Raw genomic sequence first — 12471 nt, forward strand, 5'->3', positions numbered from 1 at the left:
ATATTTAGATAACGTGTCACGCAAAGTGAGAAGCGAAAATGGCTTATTTTAAAATTCATGTATATTCCGTGCGCACGAGCATTGCACAATGTTAACGGAGAAAAAACGATATATTCCAATTTTGACTTTTTTACTGTTCTCTTGAGGCACGAAGTTTAGGAAGGAAATAAATCATTGACTTTACATTACAACGGAAGATATTATGAGATTCCCCTAAGATACGAGTAAGATACTGAAATTTTGATAACCCAAAATGTATTACATTTGTAATACTTGCAATCTGATTAAGTATTTATATTTTCATTATTTTCAATTGATTAGCGTGTCTGGGATTCGAATTTTTGACCCGGAACGTAAGAAACCGAATTTGATACTACTACTAGGCCACCAATTACTAAATAATAATCCTTATTATGCAGTGATAGCCTAGTGGTTAAGAAACTCGGCCTCTCGATCGAGGGGTCCGAGGTTCAAATCCCAGGCACGCACCTCTGATTTTTCAAAGTTATGTGCGTATTAGAAATTAATTATCACTTGCTAAACGGTGAAGGAAAACATCCTGAGGAAACCTGCATACCTTAGAGATTTATAAAAAAAAAAACTCAAAGGTATGTGAAGTCTACAAATACGCACTTGGCCAGCGCAGTGAACTATGGCCTATTCCTTCTCATTATGAGAGGTGACCCGTGCCCAGCATTAGGACAGGTATGGGTTGATTATGATGATGAATTCTTATTGATCCGCTGAAAATCACTTTTCTTGACCTCACCTGAACCTGAAATTAATTCTCCCAAGATATACGAGATACGATACTCTTATAATAATACCCAACCCGCGGATTTATTTTACAAAGCCATTGTAAAGATACAAAGTTAATATTTGTATATATCTCTTATCATTGTAACGCCCAGTGGCAGACGGTATGATGTCATGGCAAACACACGTGAACCGACTTGCATATGCGAGTGGCTCGGAGGCCATTCTATGTTAATAACACCATTCGTATGTACAATGATTAAGTTGCAAAAATAGCGTGGACCACACTTCTTAGGCTGTGTTCGCATGTGCAAATACGACAAACAAGGTACGGTACGGTACGGTAACAAACACGAGAAATTGTCTGTCCGATATGAAATAATGTTATTGGATTTGGTAGGTCATTGATTAAGGATATCCCTGTGGTTCCAGTACAAGAATAGGGCTACGGTATCCCCTGCCTGTCGTAAGAGGCGACTAAAAGGGGGCTTCTGGGGTCGTGGGTGGTAAGAGTGGGAGCTCCAACCGCCCGGCCAAAGGCCCCGGGAAGGACGGCGGTATGTGTGGTCGCATACCGTCGTACGCACCAAACGGTGCGGTGAGCGATAAGCTCACCTGGGCGGAGCCCGACGGGGCACAGCGCTAAGAGGACTCCGGTTGCGTTCTTACGGAGATCCCGGAGTCCTCTACGCAGCGCTGAGGACGGCTACCGGGGGGGTTTTAGTGTGGTAAGAGTCCCACATAACCCTGTGTCGCTCCCAAGGCATCGGGTACCTTTTGAAGGTTTCCTTCTCGTGAACAAAAAAAAAGGTCATTGATTAAGAAAGGTTTTAAGACATAATTTACAAAAATCTGTAATAAGGGAAATGGGAACTAGCTTGATTCCTCTGTAGTATGCGACGCTTTACTAGCAGAGTGTCAACAAAAAGGGTTAACTGGACTTTTTACGCCGGAGAGTATGCAGATTGGAGCAATTAGTAGAAATATTGAGAGCATAGGGAAAGTGCAACCGCGTGACATATCTAGTGTGTGTATCGTTTATTTTAGTGGGTTGTTACGTATGTGTGCCTATTGTGAATACAGCTTTAGTTGTGAGGCGTGGCTACCAGTTTTCACTTTTAACGAATGGAGAGTTGTGATTTGACCAAAATTAAAGGATACCAAAACTCATATACTGAAGAATTATTTAATTTTGAAATGTATTCTGCGAATAATTGTTTCTATACTATGTGACAACCAGTCTTTGATATTTCATACAACATGGATTATTATTATTATTAAATAGCAGGTATTTACTTCATTTGTAAATATGTTAGTGAGAAACGAATATACACCCAACCTCAACTTCAGAATCATGGAACAAATATTCTATCTGAATTCGATCACAGATGCGTAGCCACTCCTACTGACTACAATGGTCACGTATGTAAGCATTCACAACCCACCCATACATCGGAACACAAGAATGGTTTCACGCTAGAATATAGGTATGACGGTGGTACCCTGCCAATTAAAATATAAATAAACGCTTTCTACACTCACATACCCACACTAGGATTCCCTGTGTCGTGGGTGCCATCGACACACACATAGACAAATACACAAACACCTAGACCTAGAAACAGAAATCTAAATTAATCATTTAGATATCTGTGTGGCCGGGGACCGAACCCGGGACTTTTGCGCGTCAGACCGGTATGGTGGCCACTCCGCCACGCGGGTCGTCTAAACTATCCTCGTTTTGCAAATTTACATATTTTTTTAAACCCAAAGCATTTTATTTTAACCTCAAAACAAAATCGTCGGCTATTCCTTCTCTCTTGTTTAAAATATTTCCCTCCATAAATAAAGTTATTTAGTTCCGATGGCTATGAAAGGATAGTGCTGACACAAAGAGCCCTGGGCCGCCACTAATAAGGGTATTCTATGTAAAACACCGCCATTTTCATTTTATACAACAAATATTTACCCGGTTTCAGCGGCTGTTTTGCTTTCAATATAAAAGGTGGCCATTTTGAAAATTATATATTGTTGCTACTTTACTTTTAGTACAAAGAGTATTTTAGATAAGAGAAATAAAAATATACGTCAATTCTTTATTTATTTCTTTAGTTTTCTTAGATAAGGTTTAAGTAAGTGGTAGGGAGACTTATCCGAGACGTTACAACTTAGTCCTTCTGTGGCGGAACTCAGGTAGGAAACTAATCTTATCTGGAGTTGATTACAGATTTTTATGGACCTCAGTAACCGCTTATCATCAGGTGGACTGCATCCTCATCTTCTAATCCGATGTTATATAAAAGGTAACATGAATTTTCAATAATTTCCATCCAACAATCCATCATCTGATAAGTAAGTGCTCAATACTGGGCATGTGTGACTTCATATAGACTAGGACCAGTTTTAAAAAAAATGTAATTACAAAAATAGTGCAAAAATATGCACTTTGAAAATGAGAGATGTTTACCTGGGATTCGAACCTCGGACCCCCACTTGAGGGGGTGGGTTTCTAGCGACTACGCTATCACGGCTTATTTGAAGAGAATACCCACACAATATTGGCACTTCTACTCATAATATCTGCTTAAACGTGGTCACATCCCACGGACGCAAGTAGTAAAATTGATGCTTGTTTTTCATAATAAGCTTACTAAGACCAGCTCCAAGAAATATGTAACTAGTCTTGAAAAGATTCCTTAAAGATAGATATTTATTGAAGAAAGACCTACGCTCTTCGAAAGAAAACAGTAAAAATGTATAAATACTTAACAAAATGTTGATCTAAACCTCTAAGTACAGATGACAGAAAATAAAAAAATATTTTATAGAAAAACTTTAAACTTTGACTGTTATACATTCTTGATGACTTTCGTTGTTGTCGGTACAGGGAAACAAGATTTTCCATTGTTAGCCAATTCGAAATGACGTTGAAAACAATTGCCGACGATTGCCAACAACACTATGTGACAACAAGGTTGACGTTGGACAACAATAACAAAAAAATGACAACATGTAATCAACTTCAGATAAATATTAAATATATTAAGCAAGATCTTTGGATACAAAATAAATACAGGTCTGTGACATTAAGTTTATTTTGATATAAAATATAACACACTATCTTGAAAAATCTTAAGCAAAAGAACTATTGAAATCTAGTGACACACTACCATTATTATGTCTCATACTTTTGACATTATTTTAGTACCTAATGAACATTTTACTATTTAATTTATAATAAGTTTCAAATGCGTCACCCTGCCTCATAATTATAAAAGTAGTCCAGGAGACAACTCGACAACTCCACAGTTTCGTGACCAAAGTTCCCAACTCCATTGTTCTAGAATATATCTGGTTATCTATCATATTCAGTTAACTTTCAAAACTTCGCTAACGAGCTCTGTAGTTTCCCATTTATCAGTTTTGTAAAGGATATTAAAAATTATAAAATTTATTACATTTTCTTGGTGACTTTCAAAGTGGTTGTAAAATACTGGTAATTATGCTGTCTCAATACTGCATTACATGTGGGCATAAAAATGATTTAACTTAAGAATGCAAATTGCAATATTAATTCTCTTGGTACTTTAAATTAATAATTATTACTGAATCACACCGACGATGGCGTGTTATAGATATTTAATATGATTGATAGATTTAAAGAGTACATTACGGCTCAAAGTGGCGCTAATTGAGGCCTATATTCAAACGCAGATTTAAAAGACCGAGCAATTTATGCTTAGAATATAGTACCATTTACCCAACGTATTTTATACTATTTGTGGCATTTCAAATATTTTTACAAGAGTCTATTTACACGAGAAAATCAATTGAAGTTAATGAAAAATAAAGAAAAAAAATATGACATCCAACACAATTACGTTCCAGCTCTCGGACTAAAGAGACGATTTGGCATGTAACCGAAGAACATTCTTAATGAAGCTTTTTGTTAGCGCCGGAAGAAAACCGCCCGCCCACCGCCGTTTTCTTTTTGTAACAGAACAATGAAAGAAAAATGTGCTAAAACTTAAAAGGGATAATACCAGCGGAATGGAACTTGCAAAAAGTCTAACTTAAAGTGGGTGTAGGTCGTTTGATTGTGTGCTTTCATCGCTGTGTGAGTTAACTTTGTAAGAATACGATGTAGTGCAGCTTTGTATGAAAACAGTATAAAGTAGCTAAAGGAACAGTAACCTTAGTATGAGATTTTACGTCTTTACAAAATGACTGTTTTTGTATTCGTTTACGTATTTCCCATACATTTCAAACCAGTTCTGATACAGTCCGCTAGGGGCGCATATCTTTGTGTTCATATTAGAATCCATAAAATTAGGTAATAGGCGTTTTACTTGTCTCGTATGTGTATATTGTATGTGTAGGTTAATTTAGGGACTGTTTATTGTAGGGACGGTCTCAAAGATAAAAAGTGACAGACAGTGACAGTGGTAATGATATAAGATGCAAATGCGAAGAAGTGTGCGCTAAAATACACAAGTAGATTTTATCCTTTATCTCTTAGTATTAACATAAACTATTGCCTTATCCTTGAGCTGTGAAGTTCAATGAACTATCCTTTATTTATATTTTAACCGACTTCAGATAAGGAGGAGGTTCTACTTTCAGTTGTAGGTATTTTATTTAGTCCAGATACTTTAAATGCAAAAAATGAACTAGAAATACTAATTTCCGTAACAAAACTCAATTTAAAGCACAGATATGGTCAGGAAAATTGTGTACTGCAAGTTGTAATACAAACTGAGTTGAAAGCACCAACCCCTGACAGGAAATAAAATTTAACTTTATGGGGAAACTTTGAACGTGTATTATGACTGTTCTACACTCCCGCTTCTGTTGTTGTCGACAGGTGGACAAGTTTGTTTTATTTCTGGTTATTTACAACATGACGTTGAAAATAATTGTTTATAGCTACAAGGACAGACATATGTCATACATTTACTGAAATTATGTGCTACGTAATATTCATGAAAATATGATATTAAAAAATTATTAATCTTTTTGATAAAAAGCTTTTAATAATATACCTCATGATTAAAATGGGAACGATGAGGATTAAAGAAAATCTTACATTTTTATATCATAGTCCAGTTCAAATAAATATGAATATAACATATGGATAATTGTTAACCTCAAGCGCAGTCAACACTTAAAATTAAGGAAAGGGTCCACATGAGTAAAGCAATATAATATTACAGCATGTAGCCAGTTGAATGAAAATAATAGTGTTGTGAATAGATCTAAAAGGTATAAATTATCCGCGACTCCGATTACAATAAAGTATGTTAGTAGGCGCCATATCGATTGCAAGCCTGATAATGAACTATTACATTAGATCGGTGAGACGTAAAGCAGAAAAACTTATATATTTTTCAAAGTTAACGTCGATATTATGTAGAACTTTTATAAAAGTTGCCTATACTAATATTATAAAAAGGAAAACTTTGTTTGTTTGTTTGATTGTATTGAATAGGCTCAAAAACTACTGGACCGATTTTAAAAATTCTTTCACCATTCGAAAGCTACATTATCCACGAGTAACATAGGCTATATTTTATTATGATATTTGATAAATAGATTTTGAGGCGGTACAAAGATTTCCGGGTTAGCTAGTCACTAATAAAACGATAGTGTGCATCATATTTTACTTTTCCACTGCTAGGCTTGTTTTAAATAATTATGATAAATATTTTTTGTCCCAGTTGTAGTAAGTGTAAATACATATAATAATTTAAGCTTAATTGATTTCCAACAATACAAGGAATTAAGAAATCAGTGAATACGACTGCGTTACAACAGTTAAGGCCGTGACACATGCTGCTCGATAATGTGTAGACGCCATTATATTTTTATTAAGCTTTTAAAAGATAAAATTTAATAATCTTACAAGAATTCCAAGTGAATTCGCGCAGTAAAAGAAGCTAATTTTACATTTCCATTTCGCAACTTAGATTTTACTTTAGTTCGCAATTTTTCCTGAAAAGTGACAGGAGCAAACCTCAAGGTGTTTAAAGTCAAGTTTCAAAGAGCTTAGAGTTACTTGCAGAGGAAATTAGTTTATTCCGTAAATAGTTTACCGCTTTGAAACGTTGCATTTTTTTTAATTTTCCTTTTTTTTATATAGGAGTAGCAGACGAGCATACTTTCCATCTAATAAAAAGTGCCTATGGTTACTGCCGCCCATGTACATCTATAGTCAACCCCAGATAAGATTAGGTTCCTACCTGAGGTCGGCCACATATGCGTCGCTACCACTGAGGACTAAACTGAAATACCTCATGTCTATCTAAATATCCTTCAAACTTGTACATAGACGTACTTAACATAGCTGTTATAAAGCAGAAAGATGTGACAGTGTTACCGCCGGAATTGAACCACAAGGGGTTCTGTCACCTAAATGCAGTACGCCTTAATGTGATGAATTCACATTCTACAAATATATTAATATGCTCGTAGCAGAACTGATCTGTAAAGTATACTCTGACATAAAAATACAATTAAGGAATCCAAGATTACTTTTTTGTGACGGGGTTATTTTACGAGTACCTAAAAAATAAAGCTTACATAACTAATGTAAGTGTAATCTTCTTTGGAATCAATGCGAAGCTTTGAAAGCTTAAAACTGAGAACCATTTCTCAATTAGTAGCCTTCATCAAAGCTTTAGACGATTAGATACTAAAGCTGTGCAGAAAGTTCATTCATTCTCTAAAAATCATGGCATTTTATAATATGGTATTATATGTTACCATGCCGGTATAGCGTAGACATTGTTGCAATAATTGCAACACATAAAATTTGATACTCGTTTGAAAACAAACAAAACCATATAGTCCATTGAAATGTTACTAGTTTGTTGCAATAGTCAGAGGACGCAGGTATGAAGGTAGTAGACCCCTTTGTGATTCGACTCCGGCGGCACCACCACCACACCTATTTCTACCTAATAACAGCAGTGTTAGACGCTGCTGTGTTCCGGTTTGAAGGGTGTGGTAAGAGAAAGGAGGCGTCCCAGCTTAGTCCTCAGGGGTAGCGGCGTATCTGTGCCCGACCTCAGATAGGAATATCTAATGCTATCTGGTGTTGATTACAGATGTCCATGGGCGGCAGTAGCCACTTACCATCAAGTGGACTGTATGCTCGTCTGCTACTCCTATATTATAAAAAAAAAGATTCCTTAAAAACGCTAAAGATCATTTTATTTACTTTTTAATTGACTTAAACTTGTAATAGATAAGAATACTCACAGAGTAAGCCTTAATCCGCTCCGGGTCAACATCATGCTGGTTCCGCGCTTGCGCACGCGGCGACGACGACACCATGATCTATCGATCACGATCTATAGATCATTGGAACGTAACGGTCCCTCGTGGTGGTGCAACGACAAATCGCCATCACAATCACAACACAATCTTTATAACAACACACTTTGAACCTAAGATTTAAGTACTTTAATGTTTAGTTGACGAATGGCTATGTATGGTTTGAGTTTTTAAACACTAGTGGAATCAGAACCGTTCGAAATAAATGTAATACAAAAAGGAAAATTAGCTACAATGCCGGAAGATTTCTAATGTGTCCATACAAACAGACCACATATCAATAACACACTTTCGTATGATACAATTATGCAAAAGCGAAATATGTGATATATAATAATTACTTCCTACACGAAAATTAAAAATATATATTTTCCATAATTACACATATGGCCCCGTTTATAATTACATACATACATTGAACACACACACACAAATAGATTATGACAGACACGGCCCTTGTCTGTGCGGATTTGTTACGATATATATAAATACGTTAATAAACATTGTATAGGAGAATACTATTTTTTATTTGCCACGATACGCTGTCTGTAGATATTAATTAAATCATACTTTATGTCGAGTTAATAATAACAAATTTTAACCAAACAAATCAATGGCTTTAATGACATATCTAATTAAGAGCCTTATAATGACTAATTGTCAAAACCTTTATATTTTTATACCAGCTGACCCGGCAAACCTTGTGCCGCCTCAAAATCTATTTATCAAATATATTTCATATAAAATATAGCCTATGTTACTCGTGGATAATGTAGCTTTCGAATGGTGAAATATTTTTTAAAATCAAACAAACAAACAAACAAAGTTTTCCTCTTTATAATATTAGTATGGACAAATTTCCTTCGAATACTTTTTCGTGAATTTAGGTTCTAGACTATTTGTTACTAAGTCAATGACGTGCATGAATAATTAATCGAACGTTGCGATCGAACTCGTTCCAGTACACCACGTTGCGTCACTTGTACACACGACATTCTAAACTAGTGGTTCCCAAACTTAAGGTTCATGTACCCGTATTCGAATCTAAATAACGGCGAACCCCTTTAAAATATGGCTATAAATAGAACGAATTTATTTTAATGTAAAAATAAAAGTCACAAAGAGCAATAGATAAGTAATATGATACGTGGGCCGTTTAATTTCGATCCTAATTTACATTCAGAGAAAAGCAGTCGGCATTAATTACTCCTGCGTCGCATCCTGACGCCTACGTCTACGACTCTGTCGTAGTCTAGGGGTACGCGTACCCACTTTGAGAAACTCTGTCCCAAACCATACAAAACACCTTTCACGATATCCACTTTATTAAAGCAACATAAAGTTCAAGTTAAAACACCATAAAATTAACCGATTGCCTTATGGTGGCAGTGTGAGAATTTGGTAACTTGATAGCAAAGCCATCGTTTTTGTGGCACCGCATTAAAGATACTATGAATATTAACAGAATGTTTTAAACAAAGTACGTTACTTCAGTCGAGGTAATAAACAGTAATAACGTTAGTCGAATTGTTAACTAATTAAGAAATTCATAAATGAGTAAGCTTTTTCGTTTAGGTTTTAATTAATTTTATTGTTATTGCTACAAATTATTGCAATGTTATTAATTAGTACAGTAAATAACAAACGGATTTTGCGTATTTTTAATACGCTTTTTTTAATAATATAATAATGACTTATTCATGAGTGACACATTGTTGTCATAAATGTTATAAAGTTTAAAATTTAAAGCAATGTTCTCGAACGTCATAAAATGAAATCGGTAGAGTTGCCTACAAATATTCGTACCCAAAATCGGTATTTCACAAAATATTGAATTTTAGCGACCTTTTTTTGTAATCCACGGATTGTTTCGACCGGAGTATATCGGTAGGACTGGGCCAATATCGGTAGAAATACAAGAAATTCAGTAGGTTCGAGTCCACTGACTTAAGGGTTCCCCGTCTATTAAGGGTTAAAAGGTAATGCAGTCGGTGCATTATAGCTTTATCGCGTTTTTCGCTGTACCCCGCATCCAAATATAGTAGTGACCGGAGCTCAAACGAGTAAGAGCTTGCGAAAACTATCTAACGCCTATTAGTAATTATCAATCTTAACCAATTTTCGCAATCTTTGACAATCTTTGGCTACTTAAATCAAATTTCGAACTATGTGAAGATTTATGCCAAAAGTAAGATGTCTCTCGGAGTCCTTATTCACAAAAGAATCCCATTTGGTTCCTGGTTTTTGTTGACGCTTCAATCCATTTTTAAACACTCGAAAAGGGTCCCTGGGACGTGTTTGTCTTGTTCCCGGGATCGTAATTAAACCTAGAGGTGGTTGGGTATTTAATTTGTACAACTCCGCGTATCTCTGTGTTACTTGTTACCGCTAAGGTGGCCTTTTTTGATTCCTATGTTTTTGAGTTTACTGATTTCTGAAGTAATTTTTGGCTGTAAATAAGTCATTCTTATTTAAATCGTAATGCTGTCTAGGATATACAATATGATCCAATCTTCAAGGATAATTTTCAAAAGCACTTATTGTATTTAAGATATTGATATATAATTCGTTTTGGTAAGATACATGTATAAATAGGTAAAGGCAAAATTAAATGATTATTGTTTGGTCTATATCAACGAGATTTAGTGTAGAGAGCACAAATGAAGCAGTGATGGTATAGAATTAGCAATTATCTATCATTTGCCTAAACGGCGAAGAAAAACTCGCGAGGAATGACTCCCGCGTTCTAAAAAAAGAGTCTTCTTTTCTAAAAAGTGTTCTTAAAATTTTCAATGGTATCTAAAGTCTATGTACTTTGTCAGCGCGGTAGACTATAGCCTAAATTCTCTCAATCTTAGAGACCCGATACCCCTGAGGAGATCCGTGCCCAGAAGGTGTGGTAAGGGAGACAGACTTTTCCGAGGCGTTCCAGCTCTAGTCCTCAAGGGTAGCGGCGCATCTGTGGCCGACCTCAGGTAGGAATATCTAATCCTATCTGGGGTTGATTACAGATGTCCATGCTCGTCTGTTACTCCTATATTATAAAAAAAAGTGAGACACTACATATATTACGACGATAACGTTGTCAATTAAAAAAATCTGTAAAATCTTTGTTTATGGCTGAATTTGTATTAAAATGTCAACAGTCATATGTATTTATGACCTTTACAACATACCCTATATATTGACTAAAATTTCTTTATAGGATACCAGATATATAAAACAAACAGTCTCGAGTAAGCACTATCTTAAAATATGTAGCGTTATCAGATATCTGTTATCACAAACACCATATCGAACATTTATTGATAAACAAGATTATCATCTGTATATCGGGAATTCATTGCACATTCTTATTCCATATATACCTAATTCTATACACTTTGTCCATGAGATTGTTACAAAAAATAGTATTTTATAAATGAAACATGAGAGATTAATTTTGAATAGATAAGACGCCTAGACGATAAACTATATGGCCAATCACCCATATGTATTATTTATTATATAATATAACCGAAACCACGCAATATTCGTAAAAATTAAAAACATACTTATGCAGTAAAGTTACATATTTTATTTTTAATTTCTACTGTACTTTATTAAGTACTTTAGTAACTACTTAAAATAATTAGTAATTAGGTTAAATAAATTAACGTGAACTTTGCCAGTTAGTAAATTAGCCCCGTAGTAATTGAATTCTGGCTAATTACGTCAATGAGTTTTTCCTGAGATCGTTTGTCAAGCAAAAGGCAATATTTTTTCGTTACACCGTGGGAATATAAAGAGCCTTGTAAGAGAAGCCTTAGGGCTGCTGTGTTAACCTTATGTTAGTTATTATTTCTCTTTGATGATGAAATTAAATTTAATATTATTATATGGACATTGGACAATATTCTTTACTAATATGTATTTATTACATTTTTATTAATAGATATAAAACATAAACTGTGAAATTGATAGAAAAAGAAAAAAACAAAAACTAAAGTATATACTTATATTATCCTAAACTAAATTAATTATTATACCTAACCTAAACGAAAACTAAAAAAAATAAAGTACTACTCAGACATTACATTGCAATGTTCAAAAGGACAATTAATAAAATATTGAAATTATAATTCGTCTTATTTGTAATATACCTTCTGTAAATTCACGTTGGTACCTATAAGTATGAAATTATTAAACTTTTATAAGAATAAACCAAAACAGTGTCATATGTAATGTAAGTTTCTGACGAAGAAAGTTAATATGCAGTTTACTTTTACCGGGTTTATAAACCATTTATTTATATAACTTATAGTCATTACGGTAAGGTAGTGGTCACTTTTACATATCGATACCTTAATTCGCAAATCAGCTAACTCAACTTTTTGTCAA

At 34.7% G+C, this 12471-nt stretch overlaps 1 protein-coding gene across 1 annotated transcript in view; it reads right to left on the reverse strand.

Annotated features, from left to right (window-relative positions):
• Positions 1-12471, reverse strand: part of sdt (MAGUK p55 family member stardust) — a 182291-nt gene that overhangs the window by 19177 nt on the left and 150643 nt on the right. The gene's annotated exons all lie outside the window — the stretch shown is intronic.

This window comes from Epargyreus clarus, unplaced genomic scaffold, assembly GCF_041222505.1.
Source record: "Epargyreus clarus isolate Ecla_fem2 unplaced genomic scaffold, WU_Ecla_fem_2.2 ptg000001l, whole genome shotgun sequence".
NCBI classification, from domain to species: domain Eukaryota; kingdom Metazoa; phylum Arthropoda; class Insecta; order Lepidoptera; family Hesperiidae; genus Epargyreus; species Epargyreus clarus.